Raw genomic sequence first — 10,684 nt, 5'->3', positions numbered from 1 at the left:
TCCCATAACGCCGGGATCACGCCCTGAGCCGAAGGCAGACGCTTAACCGCTGTGCCACCCAGGCGCCCCTTAAATTATAGTTTTAACATGGTTTCTCAGCATGACTAATTGTCTGGACTTATAATTCTGCAAACAGTAATGCAGGAATTCTTCTGCCCCCTTCCTGGGTCAATGAGAAATAGAGATGGGTAATTTCACATTTCAGACACAAGGAAAGATGGAATTACAAGCAATTGCTGATTCCTAGGCATTAAGCAAGGAAACAGGAAATCCCACTGTAAACTGCAAGGTTCCGTCACCCCAAGGAGGCAACGTGACGTCTTCTTAGTCAAGCCCCACCTGCTACATTCTCCTAGACCTTCAATAAGCATTTTACAGTATTTCACAAGAAGTCATTCTATATCAGACAACCACTTCCATAAGTTATCCAGGACAACTCTGAAGTTTAACCTGGACAGTGAGGGGTGGCGGGCAAGGATCATACTAGATTCAAGACAAGCTAAAAGCAATTACCGCTCAGACAGCTGAGTGTTTTCAAGAGCTCCTCTGTGTTATGTCTGGGTTTTACTAAGCCCAACCAGTTGGAGTGCTCCAATTTTCTGGAGATTTTTTTTTTTTTAATTTATTCATTTGAGAGAGAGAGAGCGTGAAAGAGTGAGCAAGACCAAGCAGGGGAGAGGGGAGGGCAGAGGGAGAAGGAGAAGCAGTTTCCCCGCTGAGCAGGGAGCCCGACTCAGGGCTCCATCCCAGGACTCTGGGATCATGACCTGAGCTGAAGGTAGATGCTTAACCGACTGAGCCACCCAGGCGCCCACCTAATTTTCTGGAGTTTTATACAGCTTCTCAATTTCTCTCTCTCTGGACTGTAATTCCTCAGGAGAATATTACCTGACTATGAAACTGTCAGGGTACGCAGGGCAGCTTAATAAACATGTGTTGAACAGATGTTATTTGACAGTACCTTCCAGCTAATTCTTTTCTTCAATCCCTGACTTTATCTCCCAGCCATGAGGAGCCTTTCCAGGAAGGCTTATCTTAGACAGCCTACACTGGCCTCCTACCTTCCTTACCCTCCCTTGTCGCTATGTCTATCAGGTGGTACCAACAGCGTAACATGTGTAAAAGGATACAGTACTATGAGACAGTAGTGAGTATTCTGCCAGTTACTAGTTGTGTAACCTTGGCCAGAACACTTAACCATTTTTGGTCTTAATAGAGCACGTGCCCCCTCTTTCACTTAGGATTAGTGAAAAGGAAAACCTATGAAGTTATCAGTTACCATTACTGTCAGCCAATCACATTAAACATACTTCAATAAAAAAGAACTTGGAGATGTGCATTAATGCTTTCTTACAACCTAAAGTGTATTTTCTACATAAAGTCTACATTTCAAGTACTGAACATTTAAAATTTTAAAAATACTTTTGATGGAAGTCTTTTAAAAATTATATCCTCCTCTGAACATAATTTATTCTTTCTTAATGATCAGGGTTGTTACCATATTCACTATTATGAAAGTTTAGCTGTTATTATTATTATATTATTTTTTTTTTTTGAGAAAGAGAGAGAATGCATGAGCGGGGTGATGGGAGGTGCAGAGGGAGGGAGAGAATCTTAAGCAGGGTCCATGCCCAGTGTGGAGCCTGACACAGGGCTCAATCTCATGACCCTGAGGTCATGACCTGAGCCAAAATCCAAGTGGGATGCTTAACCTACTGAGCCACACAGGTGTGCCACAGCTATTAGTTTTATTATACTGAACTGAAATATACTGATAGCCTTGGGGGCTACCTGATTAAATAAATCTGACTGCCTTAATATAAAAAAGTCATGCTGGCAGCCTGTATGTTATTAAACTCTTTCTTCTTATTGGCTTCCAAATAGAAGCTGTGTTTGGGAGCCTTACTTCAGGTGCTAGACTGGTACTTCAGGTAAAAATAAAGACTCTGGATGAAGGTTTCAGGAAGAGTTTTATGAGTAAAGTACATGGATTTTCTAACAACTTCAACTGCTCAGTGGCCTTTATTTCTCAGTTTTTGGTTTTTGGAGTTGTTCCTGATGTTTCTGAGAGAGGTGATACAAATAAGTGGGATATCACTGCCTTTTCAATGCATGAAAAAACTGCATTTTAGCAATACATGAAAAAAAGTAAAAAAGGTTGATCAAGGTTTATGAAAAAGATGAAGAAATATCATGCATCTTACTGAAGAAAAAAACTGGAGATAAATGGTTCTCCCCAACTCAAGAAGCACCATCATCACTGAAGTGTGAAAATCTTCTGGACACTGCTCCATGCCTATGGCTTTGCTCTGGAAGCAGACTTTAGTATTTGGGGTTGACAATACGCTTACAGATTAATAAAATCAAGATGTGCACCCAATAAGAGGACAGAGTGCTCTGAAAGAAACTGAGAAAGCACTTTCTTCTAAAGTGATGCTCACACAGAATAAAAAACTGAGTAATAATTAATCCACAGGTGAGATCTAACCTCTTTTATGGCTGTGAGACATCTGCCTTTGTTCCATGTTTCTTTTTTTTTTTTTTTTAAGATTTTATTTATTTATTCGACAGAGACAGAGACAGCCAACGAGACAGGGAACACAAGCAGGTCGAGTGGGAGAGGAAGAAGCAGGCTCATAGCGGAGGAGCCTGACGTGGGGCTCGATCCCATAACGCCGGGATCACGCCCTGAGCTGAAGGCAGGCGCTTAACTGCTGTGCCACCCAGGAGCCCCCCATGTTTCAATAATTTAATAGTGCTTCAGTACTTTAATTAGCCTCAACTAATGTAAGATTTTCCAAAGGGCCATGAAACCATCCCTGAAGCAATGGTTGTGGCAACATGGCTTAGTTAGTCCTGAAAGAACAGACAAGCACAGGTAGGTATGAATCTGTTCCACAGCACTACAGAAAGGGGAAGTGGGGTCTTCACAACCAAGGCATACATACTGCAGAAACATCAGTACCCACTGAATGCTAACCTGGAACAGCAGTATGGCATTTGGGTGCTGAAAAACAGCATAAGAGAGAGAGTCCAGAAGATGAAAAGATTAAAACTGCAAACGGCAACCTTGCTTAAAAGAAAGACATCAACAAAGGGTCATTTGTGTGTTTTCCTGGTAAAAAGGATCAGGGAGAATGTACTGGTGAACCACAGGTGATCAGAGTAAGAGGTAGGGAGCTCTTCATCAGTTATATCCTGGGCCACCTCAACACTATCCAGATACCACCTGGAGTGACTGCATCTTTTCCTGAAATCCTAAGTTATAGCGGTTTGTAAAATATATTGGCAATCATAAGGAATCATGTATATTTATCTTACATATCTTGTATCTTGTCTCTTTTACTGACTTGTCTTTGTCTTAGCTTTCCAAGCAAATGTAAGATACTTGACCTACTGAGATGTAAGCAACTAGGTAGGGATCATATTTCATGCTCTTCTGTTTTTTCTTGGAGAGAAAAAGAATATCAAGAATGCCTCCTGGGTTTTCTTCCTGGGCAGCAACACTTGCTGAGAAGGGAATACAGGGAATGAAGCTGGGGGCTGGTGATTGCTGTGGTATGTATGTGTCTGATGAGTTCCTTTCTGTACACACTGAGTTGAGGTGTTTATAAGATTCTGAATCTGAGATGTTTGGAAGGCAGCTGGACCAGTAGCTTCACTTGGATCTGAGAACCTTCACATTACTAACCTTTGTCCAAGTGTCATTAAATGGCCCTGTTATAACAGCAAACTTTATAACTACAGTAATAAAATCACTTTTGACTGTGCCTCTAACTTATCAAGTTTCCTACCTTTTCTCTAGAAATTTTCTCAGTAAGATTTTAGGTCTAGACAAATTTTAATTTCAGATGATTTGAATATTTAATTTTAAAAATTAACCTCAACTTTCTGAAATTTAATTCTATTACAATTTTTTCATGTTTTTTTAAAAAAATGGGTGCAGTTTTAAAAACTGGCTAGTTTTTGCCTGATTTTTAAACAGTTAGTCTTAACCTTTGCTTCCAGTTATTCCGTTTTTTCCTATAGTCTTAGGCCTTTGAGAGAGCCTAAATATGCACTTGCCCTGATTTAGAATACTCTTAGGCACTAAGAAGGTGAAAAAAGAGAGGCGCGAGCTTCTGTCCTGTGGCCCATTCACTCAGCTTGACTGAAGGGGAAGCACTATGTCATAGTTTAGTGACTACAGTTGGTATGATGGCACGTCCCTCACACCTGACTATGTAAGATCTTTACAAGAACAATAATTCATCATAGATTTCAAAATCACTTGTTTGATTTCATGTTCTTTCTGCTCAACAACAGGAGTCTGTTATAGTTAAGTAAATTATTTATCAGTCAGAAATACTTCACCACCACTAAAGAGCTTTCCAGGGACTGGTAAATGGGAGGCAGGGCTGTAGAAGAGGGAAACTTGACTTCCAACTCCCTGGATTAGTTCTGAATGTCTCTCCTGGGACAGAAATAGCTGGCATGACCTTGACCACTCCGTCTTTCTATCCCAGCTCAATGCCTAATTCTTAAGGGTGTGGTCAAAGGATAAGATAATATTCATAACAACTTTGAAAGGCACAGTTTAAGAGTGATGTGTTGTTTCACAACCCTATCTGTAATGATTTACTCAATGATGTTTTTCCAGATCAGAGGTTAGACACAGTTGAACTACTTTGTCAATACTGCAATACTTAAATTCCCAAAGAAAAAGCATTCCTGTGGTTAATGTAAATGGTGGGTCGTCAATGCTTATGTTATCTTAAGGTAAAAGAATAAAATGAGGGGCACCTGGATGGCTCAGTCAGTTAAGCATCTGCCTTCAGCTCAGGTCATGATCCCAGGGTCCTAGGATGAAGCCCCGCATCGGGCTACCTGCCCAGCAGGGAGCCTGCTTCTCCCTTTCCCTCTGCTGCTCCCCTTGCTTGTACACTCTCTGTCAAATAAATTTAAAAAATAATAAAATAAATATTAAAAAAAAAGAATAAAACGAGGAGAGAAATGGCAGAGAGCTGAAAGGACAATTTTAAGAGTCTAGAATCTGGGATTGATGGATTCAGGTAGTCTCTCCAATATTTGCTAACTACCAACAAAACTCTTGGTGGCAAATGCAACATCAATGATGACCAAAATACAAAAGAGCAATAAAAGACACTGCGTGATGTTTGGATGGGAGCTGATCTTAGTAGCAGAAAAAGGTAGTCCCGGGAAAACAGAAGGGGAGAGAAAGCTAGAGACAACACTTGACAGAGTAGACCAGATAGTTAAGAGAAGTACATTAATTTGGCTTGATTCTTCGACTTAAATACAAGAAAACATAAAAAATGCATCATCAGTTCTCCTCAAGGCAAGAAGAGCTGTATTTTTTGCTAGACAATAACCTGAAATTACGTTCCCTAATTCCTTATTTTCTGGTCCTCTGAACATAGAAAATGTGTTTCAAGGGCCTGGATAGGTCTGCTGACAAGTCCTTGCTCTGCACTGGGAAATACATCCACCCATGGCTATTTCACACCTGTGGATCACCCATACTTGGACACAGGAATATTCCAAGTGCTATGACAACATTTACTGTGTGTATGTGTGTGGAGTAGAGGAGAAGGTGGGCAGCATGGGTTATGGAGATTTTCCAAAAGCCATATATAGTTTAGTTGAACCTCTAAGCTATTGAACAACCAAGTTTTCCTTCCACAGAACTGATCTAGAAGAAACAATAAAAGGGTACAGTAGGTGACAAAGAAATGTAAGAAATAAGATCACAAAACAGAAACCGACCTCTTAAAATCAGGCAGTTTAATACCTGACTTCCAGGTGGCTGAAATCCAAATTTTGTGAAATAGAATTTAGATGGATTTAGATAGAAAAAGCATTTCTCAAAATTGGGGTTAAAGAGAATGATCACTCCCCCAGATATGAAAAACATGGAGGGGTGTGTGTGTGTGTGTGTGTGTGTGTGTGTGTATTTTCAAACCCTGGGTGATTGCTGATAGCAAATAGCACCTTGTTCAGATGTGAAATGGAAAAATAGTGAAGAACTACTCATCTAAAAGAAGACATGGAATCCCTTTGTAACAGCTTTCTGTTTACCGTGTTCCTAGCCAAGTTTGCTAGAAGCACGGCAGAACAAAGATTCCAAAAACTATGAATAATCGAAATTGGGGGAAACGAGAAGTGCTTCAGGGGGTGCTTACTGAGCATGAAGCCATAATTTGTTAGCTTTTCTGTATCTCGGGGCTTAATATCTCTGATAAGAGGCTATTATTCAGAGTAGACCTAAATATGACAAAGCCTTTTAAAGCTTGTATCTCCCATTGCTTTCTAATTTAACCAAATTGTCAAATTTCTTGTTATAATAAAAATATAGTTATCAAGGAAATTCTTATTTAACGTATTTTCACCCTATAGGCAAATGTACCCCAGAAGCCAAAATATAATCAGAAGGTTACTTGATGAATATAAGTCAGAGCAAGGAGTCATTAAGCACCATAGTCCAATGCCTTTGTCTCCTTTCTAGGAATGTAATGAATTCACAGATGCTTCTGCCAAACTATCTACATCTGATAAAGTTTTTAATTTTCCTACCAGATTGATTTTTGTTTCTATCATCTAAGACTATGCACGTAAGACCAAATACATTACATCTGGATATTAACTTAAACAAAAGGAGGGAAGATTCATAGGCTGTGAAAAACACAGGATTTTGGACTGGAGGGCATGAATTAAAAAATAATAGTTCCTGGAAGTGAGGGAAGAACTATCCCTAAGTGATATTGCTAAATACTGGTTTGGTGCGAGCACAAACCTAAATTATTAATCTAATGAGTATTTTAACTAAGAATTCTCAGAAAACACTGTGAAATAGACTTTAGGAAATAATACAATAATTTCAGACCAAGAGGACAGACCTCTACCTCAGGCTGCTTTGAACTAGAGTGTGTCACTAGCCTGAGTTAGTGAAGCCATAGTGAAGAGAGATCTGGATAGAAAAAGCGTAACTGACATTTTAGGAAGTCAGGAGTACAGGAGACCTCATGACAAGCCAGCTGACTGACCTATTTCTCTTTTCGATTTTTAGTCAGATAGAGGATTAAAATCTATGTTGCTCTTCGGGGGAAACTGCCCTTTCATTCCCAGTTTAAATGACCAGGACAATGACGGACTAGAAAAATACCACTGCTGAAGCAGAAACCAGGTGCTCATTCCCCACACGAGAGAAAACGCACCGTATCATGGGGCTCTTTCAAATCCCCTCATCATGGGGTGAGGGGAAAGAAACATTTGTCAAAGCCCAGGAGAAGCCAAGGACCGTGCACTTCCCTGGCATCCAGACAAGACTCCATTACAAGGGGAGCATATTTCCTCTGTAATAATAGTGGTAACAACAACCATCAACTCAATACCCACACCACCACCTTGCAAGGCCGTGTGTAAGCACAGGGGGCTCTAAAGGAGGCATGGGGACTGATACAAAAAAAAAAAACCAAGAGGACATTTAACAGTTCACACGACAGATCCCAGCAACACAAATGTTCTTTCCTCTCCAGAAACAGGGTGATGTGTTTTTGACAAATATTCTTAGTTTCTTTTTGGGTGAAAGGAAGAAGGAGACTAGCAGATTATATAATAAGCAGCAGATATTTGATAGTATCCTGAGCTTTTCATGATTGTTAGGGGGATCTTCTAGATCCTAACTTTTCTCATGTTCTCTTGAGGTTCTTAATCTCCATTCTTGAAACCATACAAATCTGCGGTGTAAGCCTTAAAAGTGGAAAATTCTATGGGGCGCCCGGGTGGCACAGCGGTTAAGCGTCTGCCTTCCGCCCAGGGCGTGATCCCGGGGTCCTGGGATCGAGCCCCACGTCAGGCTCTTCTGCTATGAGCCTGCTTCTTCCTCTCCCACTCCCCCTGCTTGTGTTCCCTCTCTCGCTGGCTGTCTCTATCTCTGTCAAATAAATAAATAAAATCTTAAAAAAAAAAAAAGTGGAAAATTCTACTTTTGTTGTCACATAGTAAATCACAACGGCATTCCTAGTAACTAATCATTTAAAGACTAGATCACTTTGTTAAATGTAAAACCTTAAAAAGGGCTCCTAAATATCATTTATCACTTGTTCACCTCATGAATATTAGAGGAGGTATATATTTTAAAATTTTAAATACAGGGATAAGCAAAGCATTTTTATATCTACCATTCTGGGGTGTTCTTGGAATTAAGCCCTTTATCATCATTCTCCACTCCACCTCTCTGGAATCTCAAGTCTACTGTTGGAGGTGTGTTGGAGTGGGATGAGCTAAGCAGAATCATCTGTATATTCAAGTCTTTACTCAGGAATATTGAAGACAGAACGTAACTAAATGTATACACTCACACACACACACACACTCAGGTATTTCACCTCACTCCTTATCCCTAGGTTCCCTCCTTTCTCTTGCTTCCAATTACTATCCAGTTCAACCATACTGACTCGACTTTCGTTGGAGAATACTGTATTTTAAGCTTCCTGCCACTAGTTTCTCCTCATTTTAAAGTTTGTTTCACATTACCCAGAACTGCCATCTTCTTTTTTTTTAAAAGTAGGCTCCACGCCCAGCGTGGAGCCCAACATGGGGCTTGAACTCATGACCCTGAGATCAAGACCTGAGCTTAGATCAAGAGTCAGAGTCAGGCACTTAACTGAGCCACCCATGCACCCCTGATCTTACCACTTTTTNCCCCTTTTTTTTTTTTTTTTTTTGCATAAAACCTGTCAACTTCCCACTGCTCATACTCCATCCTCCTTAGCACCTTCTCCCTAGGGGCTGTGTCAGAATTTCTGACTCTACTCTCATGGTTTGTTTCTTTTATCAAATAGCATTTACAGTGCATGGTAACATAATGGTTGACATGGCTATCTCCTCCACTGGTTTGTGAACCTTCTCTAGGTACAGGACTTTGCTCTTTTTAACTCAATAGCTTCCTTGCCTAACACATGCTGCTCTGATAATTTCAGGCGTAGTTAAGCAATGAATAAACTAACCAAATAAATTACTATGTAGTGAAAATAATTTCCCTAAGACATTTTGCAAGGGAACAGAAAACATAGGAAAAAAGAAAAATCTTCCAATGAAAATGAGTTCAAATCAATGAGGCAGGGAAAGGAAGAAGAGAATTTTGAAGATCAGACAGTAAAAGGTGTAGGCTCTTAGCTTAAGCAGAGGTTGCTAGCATGCTCTCCAAGGTACCAGAATTACTGGGATGAAAAGGTATGGTTTACATTAGAGTTTTGACTACAAACCAGAACAAGAAATACTTTTTACCCAGTGATGAAGCACACATCTTGGTGCATTATCTATGATGACACACACTTTCAATGAAACAGTATTTATCCTTATTATATGGTACGTGCTTTTTCTCTTTTATTTCTTTTAAAATGTTGGTTAGGACCCACTAAACTGATCTTACAACTGACTAAGATTGCAACTGGTTGATCCAGTTTGAAAAACTGGTCTACACTGACTTACCAATTCCGAGCACCTCCTAAGAAACTGCTATCCTGGTTATCTTCTTAATTCACCTTTATCTAACTAATGCTACACTGCCAGGTTTTCCTGGCAAAATGTTCCTAGGTGATTTAATAGATGCTGGAATGACACCTCTAAACTGTGCTAGCTATGATCTATCTGTGAAATAGTCAGAACTTCGATTTGATAAGAGTGTAACTAAAACCACTAAATCTTTGGCAGAAGATTCCCCAAATTCTTTCACTGGAAAACTAATAGTCTAATCATTAAACACATATGCACGCACACGTGACCACTCCCATGCTTGGCTCTTACATTTTGCTATTAAAACTACCACCACATAAAAAGAAAAATCTCCAAAGCATGTAAAACTTCAACCATAACTATACAAAGAAACTCAGTTTACAATGGAAATGCAGATAAATTCTACTTTGTAATTTTTAATCTTAAACATCTTCTACTTTCTAAACAACTGTTAGTCTAGTCTTTGAAAAGAAACAAAGAATGACTAATAGTTTGATAATATGCCCGTGGAACAGGACCAAGAAATGCAGAAAAGCAGCATTCCAGCTTTTAATCACAGTTCCAACAGTTTTATGTCTCTGACTGCAGTGAAAAGAAGACTGGCTGCCCAGTGTCCCTAATACAAACTCATCTGCCTCTTTCAAAGTTCTAATCAATACAAACGACTTCCTTTACAACTTTCAATCTGATTTTCTCACTTTCCCTATCCCTCACACTAAATTAACTCCTGCCAGATGCTTTCACTCCTTGTATTTTTTGAGTATTTGCAAAGAGCCCAGCATAGTACTAAGTATCTCACCTACAGAATCTCATTTGAGCCTCATAGCAAATCTCTGAGGCAGGTGGTAAAAGCTTCCTTTTACAGATGAAGAAATTGAGGCTCAGAAAGTTTCAGTAACTTGTTCAAGATCATGTATGAAGAAATCAGAAGGGCTGGGATTTTAAACCAGGTCCATCAAATTCTGTCTCTTGGGATATTCTCTCCTCTCCTCTATATGCCTTACCTACTCGTCAAGATTCATTTCCTCTAGCACTGAGTCAACAACCCTAACTTCTTTACAATAATAAAGTTTATAAGCTTCTAACATAATTTCTTAACTGGTAATTTTATAATATAGATTTAATTCTCTTCCTAAAAAGCAATGTACATCTCCAGAAGGGTGAAACT

At 39.6% G+C, this 10,684-nt stretch overlaps 1 protein-coding gene across 12 annotated transcripts in view; it reads right to left on the bottom strand.

Annotated features, from left to right (window-relative positions):
• Nucleotides 1–10,684, bottom strand: part of LCOR (ligand dependent nuclear receptor corepressor) — a 131,607-nt gene that overhangs the window by 15,406 nt on the left and 105,517 nt on the right. The window contains exon 1 of one of the 12 annotated variants that reach the window (XM_034663070.1): nt 4,783–4,801. The exons of the other annotated variants lie outside the window; for them this stretch is intronic. The gene's annotated coding sequence lies outside the window, so the exon portion shown is untranslated. Of the gene's footprint in view, nt 1–4,782; nt 4,802–10,684 lie in introns of those variants that run through there. 12 annotated transcript variants of the gene reach the window in all.

This window comes from Ailuropoda melanoleuca, chromosome 6 (assembly GCF_002007445.2).
Source record: "Ailuropoda melanoleuca isolate Jingjing chromosome 6, ASM200744v2, whole genome shotgun sequence".
NCBI lineage: Eukaryota > Metazoa > Chordata > Mammalia > Carnivora > Ursidae > Ailuropoda > Ailuropoda melanoleuca.
The sequence above is the reverse complement of the archived record's forward strand: the minus strand, read 5'-3'. Positions and strand labels throughout refer to the sequence as shown.